Source organism: Misgurnus anguillicaudatus, chromosome 11, assembly GCF_027580225.2.
Source record: "Misgurnus anguillicaudatus chromosome 11, ASM2758022v2, whole genome shotgun sequence".
Taxonomy (NCBI): domain Eukaryota; kingdom Metazoa; phylum Chordata; class Actinopteri; order Cypriniformes; family Cobitidae; genus Misgurnus; species Misgurnus anguillicaudatus.
In genome coordinates, this window is record NC_073347.2 from 31996130 (window position 1) to 32008449 (window position 12320).

Consider the following 12320-nt stretch of genomic DNA (forward strand, 5'->3'; position numbering starts at 1 on the left):
CCTCATCCAATGGGTACACACCTCTCCCAGCTCAGGACATCCAGGTATTAACACTACACTACAAAAACTGAGAAACAAATTTTGGTGGCAATCTATGCATGAGGATGTTTCCACGTTTGTCAATGCTTGTATCACATGCGCAGCTAATAAATCTCTCCACCAAGCTCCGGCAGGTCTTCTTCAGCCCCTGGAAATACCCAAAAGGCCCTGGTCTCATATTGCTGTGGATTTCGTCACTGATTTACCCCTCTCCAAAGGTAATACCATAATCCTTACAGTCGTGGACCGCTTTTCTAAAGCCTGCAGATTTGTCCCCATGCCCAAACTCCCGTCAGCCCTAGAAACAGCCGAACAACTGGTACGTCACGTTTTCAGATATTACAGACTCCCTGAGGACATTGTGTCGGACCGTGGACCCCAATTCACATCTAGGGTATGGAAAGCCTTCTTTAAAACACTCAACGTCAACATAAGCCTTACATCCGGATATCATCCACAGTCTAATGGACAGGCAGAACGTGCTAACCAAGAACTCACCAAATTCCTCAGATTATACTTTCATCAAAATCAGAATGAGTGGTGTCGCTTCTTACCTTGGGCCGAGTACGCACAGAATTCCATCACTAAAACTGCTACAGGTCTCTCTCCATTCCAATGTATACTCGGGTTCCAACCACCTATGCTTCCGTGGGATGACGAGCCATCAGAAGTCCCCGCTGTGGATGAGTGGTTTAACAAGAGTCAAGAAACCTGGAGACAAGCCTACGTTCATCTTTCACGTGCAGTCAGAAGATCCAAGGAACAGGCAGATCAGTCCAGACGACCACAACCTTCATACAAACCAGGTCAATTCGCATGGCTCTCCACCAAAGACATCCGGCTTCGACTACCATGCAAGAAACTAAGTCCCAGGTATGTAGGTCCATTCAAAATCATAAAACAAATTAATCCTGACTCTTTTCGTCTCCAACTGCCTGCTAATTATCGTATCTCCCCCACTTTTCGTGTTTCCCTGCTCAAACCCGCAGAGAATCCGGGGACGGCTGTAGAGTCCGGCTCAACAAGACCCCCCCCACTCATCGTGGATGGTGAGGAAGCCTTCCTGGTACACGAGCTCTTAGACTCCAGACGGCGGGGATCCAACATCCAGTACCTGGTAGACTGGGAGGGGTACGGCCCGGAGGAGAGATCGTGGGAGGACGCTAAGGACATCCTGGATCCCAATCTCATAACTGTCTTCCACAGGTCTCATCCGGATAAGCCGGCCCCTCGCCCCCGTGGCCGTCCGAGGAAAAACCCGTCCCGCGTCTGGAGCCGCTCGCAGGGGGGGGGGGGTTCTGTTACGGATGTCAGCGCTAACGTCCCCGGTGTTCAAACATCACATTCACCTGACTTCTAACTGGAACTACATTTCCCACTATGCCCCACGCTCCGCTGATTACACTCCACCTGTTACTCATTATCCTGCCTATATACCTGGGACACACACAAACGCTCTTTGCGAAGTCTTGTTTTGCCCCGTGCAGCACTACTGAGCGTTATTTCCCTGTTTTCCCTGTGTTTGTTTCCCTGGTGATTACTTTTGGACTGCCTTTTGGATTATTGATGTTTAGCTGCCTGCCTCGACCTTGGACTGTTTACCCGTTTACGATTACTATCTGCCTGCCCCAAGCCGTATCTGTGTTTACATACCAGTTTTACCGCTACATTGCATTGCCTTTGTCTAAACTGCTGTGTGATACTAATAAAGATTTGCAAATGGATCCAACCTTGTCTGACTCGTCACAGTTCCACCATATTGATAAACTATAATAGCAAAGAGAGACAAAAAGCACTAGCCTACCAACGCGTTTCCACAACGCCTTTTCATTCAGAACACGTGAACCAGCTGAAACGGACAAGGAGATCAGCGATTACATAACGGCTACCGTAGTTGCAACACGCATTTGGAAAGGGGAGGCGCTAGAAAGCACTTTTTGTTTGAATGCAAAATACAATTTCACCACTAGATGGGGGTAAATCCTACTTATTGCCCCTTTAAGCAGATTTTTATGTCGTAAAATAGCTGAGTACATTAAGATATTCTTAAGTATATCTTAAACAGCTCTAAAGATAATTTTTTTGTATATTAGATACAAAATTAATTTGTTGAAATAAGTGTACTAAAATAAATGTATTTTAGTGCACTTTATTCACATGCTCTGCCACTGTCATGTCAAACTGTGTATATGTGCAATTCAGTATGCATAATTTTATTATGATTGCCATGCAAAATCAAAAAAGATAACACATCTAAAGCTAAAGAAATAAACAAATCAAAGTTTGAGTCTGTTCTGTACTTCTGCCATAGACGAACATTGGGAGTCAGCTGACATTGGCTTAACTTAGCACCCTTTTCTATTCGTTACATTATTACTACGCTCGCTAGTACGGTTTCATCTTAGCCGCTGTATTCTGCTGCTTATGTTGTCCATTGAGTTTTCTGTTTTTTTCCTGCATCTATTATTTGTAAAGCTGCTTTGAAACATTTACACTGAAAAAAAAAGATTCCTTTAATTTACTCAATTTTTTTAGGTAAGTGGCCACAATCAATTTATTTAAGCTACATTTAAACAAAAAAATTAAAAAAACAAAACAAAACTTTTTAAAATGTAGCTTAACTAAATTGATTGCAACCACTTACCTTAAAAATTTTGAGTAAATTGAATGAATAATTTTTTTCAGTGTAAACAATTGTGAAAAGCGCTATATAAATAAAATTGAATTGTATGGTTCCATAAAGAACTTTAAACATCCACAGAACCTTACTGTTGCACAAAAGTTTTAGAGATTTTAAAAGGGTAAGAATTTTTTTTTTTTTTTTATATAAAGTTATGATTCCTCTATGGCATCATTGCAAAGAACCTTTTATTTTTAAGAATGTAGGAGATTAGAATGAACTTGGATCAAGATATTGGGAGAATATTAATACATTGTAATTCATCGGCTCCTAAATACCCCAAGTGATTCTGGCCCTGTAATGACATGAAGAGGTTTAACCGTTGGTTAACATCATAGGCTGGCGGTTAAGACACCAGCAGTACACACCAGTCTGGTGAGGGCTGAATCTGCTTTGGGAGTGGGTATGGATTTGTGGCAAATGTGGGCACTTGGTAGACCACCTGACCAGGCCACACATCAACAACACACAGGCCTGCCATACCACTGTAACAAAGAGAGTATGAGAGTACACACTAGGCTCATTTCAACCCAGCATTGGGTCAAAAGGGACAAACCCAGCCATTTAATAAATGGTTTACCTCCTAAGACCTGGTGTGCGCACATCACATTTTTTTGTTGTTTGCACCATAATACTTTATTCTATGTAACTGGACCTGTTGTACACAAACGTGGCGTGGACAATTACACTGCTTCATGTTTAAATAGATTTATATAGCGCTTTTAACATACCCATGGCCATCAAAAGCACTTTACAAGTTGCCTCACATTCACACATTCACTCACTCATTCATACACCGCCCATGCAAGGCGCCATCCAGCTCTTCTGCAGCAGCTGGGGTTGGGTGTCAAAGAAAAATATTTGGTTATTATATTTATTGGTTCTTTCTAACCCCAAATAGCTGGAAGAAATCTAAAATGCAAGCCAAGCCAAAGCTCGGATCTTAGAAGGTTAATAAACCCACAAAGAAAAAAAGGTTCAAAAAGTTGTACATTTTTGTCACACTGGGACGGGACCTTTTAAAAAGATCCATTTTAGGTACATTTTGGTTTTTTGAGAAGGTACCTCCCCCAATCACAACTTTTGTACGTTCATGTACCTTTATTTTTTGAGAGTGCAGAATTTTTTATTTGACCCAACAATGGGTTCGAAACAACTCATGTATTCATACTGAAGGTCTGGAAACCATGGCCACTTTCAATGGCTAAGGACCGTCCAAGAGAATATACGACTGACACATAAAGCAACCAATCACGTTTCGCTTTGTGCCGCGTCATGTTTAGGAGCATGGAAATATCTCCACAATAACAGTCCGGTGTGCAAGCATCATTCGCAAAATGTCTCTAATGTTTATAACAACAATGCCAAATAATGGCAATTGCTTCAAGCTAAACTCTTGGACATCTTTTAAAGACTTTACGCTATGAAGCTTGCATACTTCGAAACATACTTTGAAACATATTGTCATAGATGTTTGCTTTCTTATCAGATGACTTTGTGTTGTTTCCAGGTGGACCGTTTACGAATGTGACACGTCTTCTGAACAGCCTGTATAATTCAACCAATCAGAGGACAACTTTGAATCTACTGAAGGGTTTTCAGTTAAGTGTGCCGTATGCTACCCTATCTCACGGCAAGTCTTGTTATAGTCACGAAATATAGGGCTGTCAAAAGACTAATCGCATACAAAATAAAAGTTTGTTTGCGCTTAATATATTTGTGTTTGTATTGTGTGTAATTATCATCTATATATAAATACACACATACATGTATACATTTAAGAAAAATTTTGTTTATGTATATATGTTTTATTTATATATAAAATATATTTTAAAAACTAAATAAATATTTATCTACATGTAAATGTTTCTTAAATACATATACGCATGTGTATATATTTATATATTCAAAATAATAACACACAGTGCATACATATATACTATGCAAAAACAACTTTTATTTTGTATGCGATTAATCACAATTCATTTTTTGACAGCCCTATTGATTCATTAATTTGTGTTATTAACACGATTTTCCGCTGTTTTTTGTGCCACTGGAGCACAAACATCTTTTTCAGTCCTTCCAGAAAAACAGTTTTTTTATTATTGCGGGCATAAATCCTTGATCTTGTGGCACGTTTTCTTAAAAAAATGCAATGGAATATGCGGGATATTTATGCAATTTTATGGGATTAAATTGCGGGAACTTGCAAAAATTGCGGGTACTTGCAAAAAATGTTTGCAGCTTTTCAATGATGTCCACGTCACATAATCACGTCACTTCATAACGTCACTTCATAACGTTCCCATGGCAACAGGGGGACATAGCTGCGCTTGTGTGAAGTAAATGCAACATTTTTCAACTTTGTGCTAAGATATTTTGCAGCCAGAAATCTGTGCTGCGTATTTGAAAAAAATGCGGCCGCCGCATAAATATGTGGACTTTGGCTAATTATGCATTGAATCATGCGATCACATAATCGCGTTTTTCTGGAGGGACTGCTTTTTTTAGACAGCACAAATTTCTATAAATAGTTTTTTGTGCCCGCGGCACGACTTTTTTATTGTGTCATTTTATATTTTTTTCATTGTTTTTTTGTCGCTTGGGGTAAGGGTTAGATTCTGGGTTTGCGTTAGGATTTAATTTTATGCATTGGTTTCTATATGTTGTTCTTCTGCTTTAAAAACTATTCTCACTTAGAGTTGGGGTTTGGGTTAGGATGTTGCAGAAAGTGATTCTAACCCCAACCCCTAGCGACAATGATAAAAAAAGAAAAAAATTAATAAAAAGAAACACGTTAAAAGAAAGGTGTGCCACAGACACGAAAAACTATTTTTAGAAATTTGTGCTGAGTCACACGAAAAACAGCAACTTGCTATAACACGAATTTCCGTGAGATTCGCATTCGTATGCCGTTTGCATCAGACATTCAGCCAACATGAGAACAGGTTGGGTTTGTCCCTTTTTAACCTGAATTGCTAGGTAACACAAGGGACCTTTTTATCGCAAAAAATGCTGGTTGTTTCAACAAATATAAACATTTTCTAGGTTAATTTAAACCAACAGTTGGGTTTATCCATATTTTACCCAAGCATGGAATAAAAACAACCCAGTATTTTTTAATATGATGCTCCAAGATGCTGTCTAGATAGGCAGCCCACTAGGTTTTGGAACACAGCCTATGACATATAAATATATGTGTGTATTAAAGGATGTGAAGCGTGCTTATTTCTGAGCGCATCAGCAAGATCTCGTGTTCTCTCCGAGGAGAACCATTGGGTCACTGTAATAATCCCTGACAGGCCGTCAGGCGTGAAGAGGGTCTAGAATATCCACAGGGGCCGGAACACACCCCACATTCCCGCTCCTGCCCTCTCGCACGCAGGGAGGGGCCGCTGGCACTAAAGTGACATTAATGGGCCCGTGCTGACACAACAAGGCGAGCGCAGGGACCACTTTTCCGCTTCTTCATTGGTGAAACTGTCGCCTCAAGTTTCACCATGCCCTCTATCTCTCCGGCACGCCGCGGTCCGGCCCGATCGGGCTCAGGATTAGGGTTTCTTCTCTGGGAAGCGGTCACGTGATTTACTGTTGCTCTTGCGCTGGGCTACAGGTGGCTGGGATAAAATGACTACGGAGCTATGTGTGGTTCAACCGCACCTCGGATCTTAAAATGGGTCAGAGTCTTTTCTCTGTGACAGGCCACAGAGTCACCGTATACTTCAAGCACACACACACTAGCAGCGGATAGTTAATTATTAATGCAAAATTAAAGGTTGAAAACTGTATACTTTGTATAACTGTATGCACAGAATAAGTAAACCATCAATGAGGCTGAAAATTAAGAAATAAGCTAGTAAAGGTTCTTCACATTGATGGGCCGCAAAATGGTGCCAGGGGGCCCCTCAGTTTTATGACATTTTATAAAATACATTAATTTATCATAAATAAAACCTCAGAAAAATAAAGCTACTAATTGTATCATTTAATGTTTTGTTTAATTATAATTTTAAGTTTTAGAATGTTTTATATGATAAATTTAAGGGGGTCACGAAGGGACGCAAGGGGACCGCATGCCAAAAAAATTGAGAACCACTGCCATAAAACAACCATTTTTATTTGGCCAAAAAAACATTTCTCTCATATCTCTTTATAATCCAAAGAAGCTTTATTGAAATATAAAGGTTCTCCGGATGTTAAAGGTACAGCTAAAAATGGTTCTTCTATGGAGTCATCAAAAGAAAAGAAGAATACGGTAAAAAACATTGATTGTCTGCTTGTTCAGTTTTTTTTTTGCTTTAATCTTCATAATATATAAAACTAGATCAAATTATACATAAATACTGAAGAAAAAATAATCTATTATTTCTTACATAACCAAATAAATATTTAGTCATTATTTTAGATAGCTGTTAAAAGTAATTCAGCAAATGTAATAATTTTAACCAAATTTAATTTAATAAATTAATGTCAAGTAAATGGCATAGCAATAACAGCAGTAAAATAATTGTTACACTGTTGTAAAACAGTGAAACACTTTTAAAGGTAACCTGTATGTCCCGGTCGGTCAAACGCTTTCTCAAAAGTTACCCTGAAGTCTGGCATTCATGTCTGAGTCCATTCTGATGTTTCATCTGGAAACACATCACATATCAAAGGTAAAATGTTTAGCAAATTTCACAAAATTATTTAAATAGTTTATGTGAAGAAGAGCTTTGATATTCTGAAGAAAAATATTTAGTATAATGGTTCCTAAATGTTTACTCGGACTGAAACGAAATTCGTATTTACGGTTCATAGAAAGAAAGGTTTGTGTAGATGCAGGGTATGAATGCGTCCGTGTATATTTCCAGAATTATCTCATGCATTCAGGAAAAAACTGTGAGCGTGTGTGTGCGTTGGTATGTACAGCCCACATATCTGAAGGGACCCTGTCTGTGGTCTCTGGGTGGCCAGTGGCTCTGCCCTAACAAGGCCATTTATTGTCTCTGGTTAAATATACCCACACTCTGGTCTACAGGCCTGTCTGCTAACACAATTCAGCCCGAGCCAATTAAACTATCACACCGCATCTCAAACAAGCCTTTCATTTCTGGCCTGCCTTTGGTCTGAGATTGCAATAACAAACCTGATTCGAAATCATTGGTTAACCTACCGCATGAAAGGATATGCAGGGGGAAAAAGCGACTCCACCGCGTCCTGATGTTTGGGTTCATTATGGTTACAGTGGCTGTTTGATGTTTGGAGATGTGCCGGGCTGTAATGCAGGATGTTAAGAAACTTTATGCATGTGAGTGGCTTTAACCTCAGACTGACACAAAAGTGAAGACCTCTCAGGGTCAGAGTCTCAAGAGATGTTGACTTACCGTTTATTTTCTGCGCTGATGTTAAGGAAACTAGTGCTGTCTCCTAGTGCAATGAGATAAAAAAGAGCAGAACTGAGTTCAGACTTTCAATCAATTATGAATATTATTAAAGATTTCGATATGAATCCAAACATTTCTCAGAAAACGTATCTTAGCAATAAAACAAGGGTCAAAAAATGGTCCAAGCTTTTAGAGGCGCAGTGCCCTTTAAATTGTCCAAATATATGTAGGTACAGATACTGTATGTATACATTTGGTACCAATATGTACCTCTGAGGTAATACTAGGCCCTTATATATAGGTGCAAAGGTGTACGTTTTTAAAGGGTATTGCCCCAGTGACAGCTAGGGACCATTTTCTGAGAGTTCATGAAAGAGCAACCACTAACTGAGCAATAAGAAATCCACAAGAAATTGTCAAAATCTCACACAGGGTTCCCACACGTTAGTTAACTTCAAATTTAAGGACCTTTCAAGGACTTTCCAGGTCCAATACCCTCAAATTCAAGGACTAAATGTGGGGACACAATTCAAGTGAGAGCAAGGTTACATTGTGTTACCTTTGAAGATACATTGTTACAGTTTCCTTTTGAGGGAACTGCGGTGACATTTTGGGGACGCCTCCAGGGGTAAGTGTGTCTGAATGTGTATATCAAATTCAACCAATGGTGAGGCTTAACAACTAAGACAGAGTGACGCGGGAGCCAGGAAGTATATCGCTATCTGAAATATTGCCAAAGACGGCATTACAGGGACGCAGGAATTATGGTAACGGAGACGCAGCGTCTCGTTCCCTTCTCAGGGAACAACGTTACATACGTAACCCGAGACGTTTTCATGTGTCAAACACAACTATGGAAAATAGCATTTTGGTATGAATCAACATTTGCATACAAAAGATTTAAGCATTTAAAGCGAACAGTTTAGCACGTGTGCTTAAAAAGTCTAGAATTTTTATACACTACACAGGGTATATAGATTTTTTCCAGACAATTTCTTGCATAAAATAGATTCAAGCACTTTCAATGACCTTTATGTATATTTTCAAAAACTTTCCAGGACCTTGAATTTTTTCCCCAGATTCACAAACTTTTAAGAATTTCAAGGACCCGTGGGAACACAGAAAGCTAAAGATTACACCAAATTCAAACACCCATTATTTATAAAATTATTTAAATTCCTGCCATTTGCATGTTCATTTATTAAAAATGAAGTGTGCAATTTCTGCACCTCTAGCATCAACAAAACTGAAAAAACAAGCAAAAAAGTCTAATTCTCCCACCAAAACCAAAGCACAAGACTCATATTGACTGCGCCACATAATTAGCACTTAATTTCTAAAATATGTTTTGGTTTGTCGACTTCCCCTTCTTTTGCTTACAGGAAAATAAAGCTCAACCTCTAACATCTTCAATATGCTCATTTTATTTACTATAAAGAGCCTCATTGAAAGGAAGCAGGCGTAGAGACGCACACGGACATCAAAGCCAAACAAAAGCAGGAAATTCAAATATAACAGTACACAGAAAATAACCCAATATCGTTAAAATGATATTAGCAGCATTTATAACAAGCACATGTGGTAGCTAATGTTCCCTCAATATTTCGGCATTTCTGATGTCGCCTGTGCAAAGACCTGAAAGAAAATCTGTGTGAACCCCCCACCCACAAAAAAGTGTGGAAAGTATCTTACTTGAATTAAAGATAAATGCAGTAAATGAATAGCATTTCTTTTATATATATATATATATATATAAAACATTTTTGCCTTTTTTTATTTTGAACAGTGAGTGAGGAGAGGACAAGAAAAATTTAGGGAGGAGAGAGGGGTATGGGATCGGCAAATGACCACGAGCCGGGAATTGAACTCGGTCACCGAAAGTGCGAAAGCACCACATGTCAGAACGCTACCCACTACACCATCGGCTCCGATAGCATTTCATATAAAGTTGGGATTGGTCAAAAAGGGTAAAAAAAAGGGCCACTAGCTCTGACTGGGGCGTTACCCTTTAAAATGTAAACCTTTGCACATAAAGAGTTTATATTAGTATGTAAATTGGTATCAAATGTATAACTCTGTACCTAAATCATACATATTAGGACCTTTTTAAAGGATACTGGCCCAGTGACAGCTTGCAACCATTTTTTTTCTGAGTGTATATGCTTTCTAGATTACATTTATAGTAGTTAAAATGTTTACCGACATACAAAAGCCCACAGGATCATTTGAAATAATTACTTTTTTGTCTTATGTTGGTTTAATTTTTCAAACAAAATGTGAAAAAAACCTGTTTCATTTTGTTTTCTCTGCTATAAACTCTTAAATATGGGTATTTTTCTTCAAAAATTGCATTTTTGTGAAGGAATTTTGTTAGAGATCAGATTCAGAACGATTATCAAAACATACACGTTTAAAATTAATAAATATTTTTTTTATAAATTGGGTAAGTGCCCCATCTATTGGATAATGGCGGTATTACAGATAACCATAAAAACTCATCATGAACATGTTTTTTTGTGCAAATGTTTTCTCTTAATTGACGAGATAACTCTTCAATGTCGTGGAAAGAGTTAAAGTCACACTGGCACAAATACTAAAAATGTAAAGGATATATTTATTTTATTTACATTAAATTTTCACTGCCAATTCAATGTAGGCTTGAAGTGTCTTTATTTCAGTGTACTACATACAACAAAAACAGGTCCAGTGTGAAAACTCTATTGCAGTGTTGTTAGATATCAGATGAAAAGGGGGTGAAATACAAATAGATATTATTATACATGCACACGCTTCCCTACCGAGCCTGCACATAAAACCCTCTTCAATCAAATCAAAGCTAAAATAATAAAATTGCTTAAAAATTAATCTTCTGTCATTATTGTCTCACTCTTATGTGCTTCCAAATCCACATGTTGTTATTTTTAGTGTGGAACACAACAGGAGAAATGTTGTTCATTGTTTACAGCTGTGTTTTCTGGAGCTTGACATATGTGGTTAACTATGAACTGTCACTGCATGGAAAAGATCATGAAGTCTCTTTTGTGCAAAATAACAACAAACAGGTTGGGAACAATGGGGCGAGTAAATAATGACAGAATTTTCTTTTTTGGGGAATCATTTCTTTAATGATCACCCCCCCACCCGAGCATCATCCAATTCTTAGTTTTCCTCTCTTCCTCTTTCTCCTGCACTCATTGATCTTAAACAGATTCATTTCAGATTCCTGTTACGATACATCTTATTGATCCACCCATCTCCTCTAATTAGCCGTTTGAATTTACCACTTGTGCAGTGGCGGCCCAGTCACTGAGTAAACCATCCTCAGGAGAGAGAGAGAGAAAGAGAGGTCAGTAAATGATATAGGAGGCTCAGTATGGAGATGATTCATGGGCTGTTTTCTTGGTATGTATAAATCATTCAGTTTTAAATAAAAATAAACTCATACTGTACATTCATACAGTGATATTGACATACAGTACCTCTTTCTATTTTAAATAATCCTATCAACAGTGCTGGACCGGGGAAAGAACAGCACATTTTCCACTGGTCTGTGTGCTAAAACATTGTATTTTTGACGTCAACCTGTTCAGAAAACAAACAGTATATCATAGTTTTTATTTACATTTATTCACTTTTATCCAAAGTGACTTACAAATGAAACATTTTGTCTTACTAGTCAACCATATAGTGCATAAAGCTATGTTTTCATAAAGTTTTTTTCACAAATTATATTTCTGGTGGTAATGATTAGATATTTTAACACCTAAAGCCAATGAATTTAGCAGCAACTGGCTTTGATGTAAACTCATTCCCCGCCAGCCCTTTTTTTTAAAAGTTGCCCGCCAGCATTTTTCATCCTATCCATATTTTTTTCTCTGTTTATAAACTCTTAAATATACGGAGCCCCTATGGGGACATGGAGCAAAATTAAATAAAGTTTAGTTTTGCGTGCACACGTGAAACTTTCACGTGCGCATGTGAAACTATTGCGTACGCACGTGCGTGCATATTGCGTTCGCTTCCTCGTGTGCACGCGATAGTTTCACATGCGCGTGTGAAAGTTTCAAGTGAGCGCGCAAAACTAAACGTAAGAAAAAAATTCTGCACATGAAGGTTTCGCATGAGCACATGAAACCTCCAATGTAACCTTAGGGGCTCGGTATAAATTTGGGTACTTTTCTTCAAAAATAAATAAATAAATAAATATTTGCATGAAACTATCGCGTGCCCACATG

The 12320-nt window shown here is 38.3% G+C and overlaps 1 long non-coding RNA gene across 2 annotated transcripts in view; it reads right to left on the reverse strand.

The window, feature by feature from the left end:
- The window catches only part of LOC141368872 (uncharacterized), a 196428-nt gene that overhangs the window by 8804 nt on the left and 175304 nt on the right, over nt 1-12320 (reverse strand). For both annotated transcript variants that reach the window (XR_012372309.1, XR_012372310.1), the window contains 3 exons: nt 8086-8128; nt 7875-7976; nt 7270-7353 (listed from right to left, as the gene is read on the reverse strand). This is a non-coding gene — a long non-coding RNA (uncharacterized lncRNA). The remainder of the gene's footprint in view (nt 1-7269; nt 7354-7874; nt 7977-8085; nt 8129-12320) is intronic.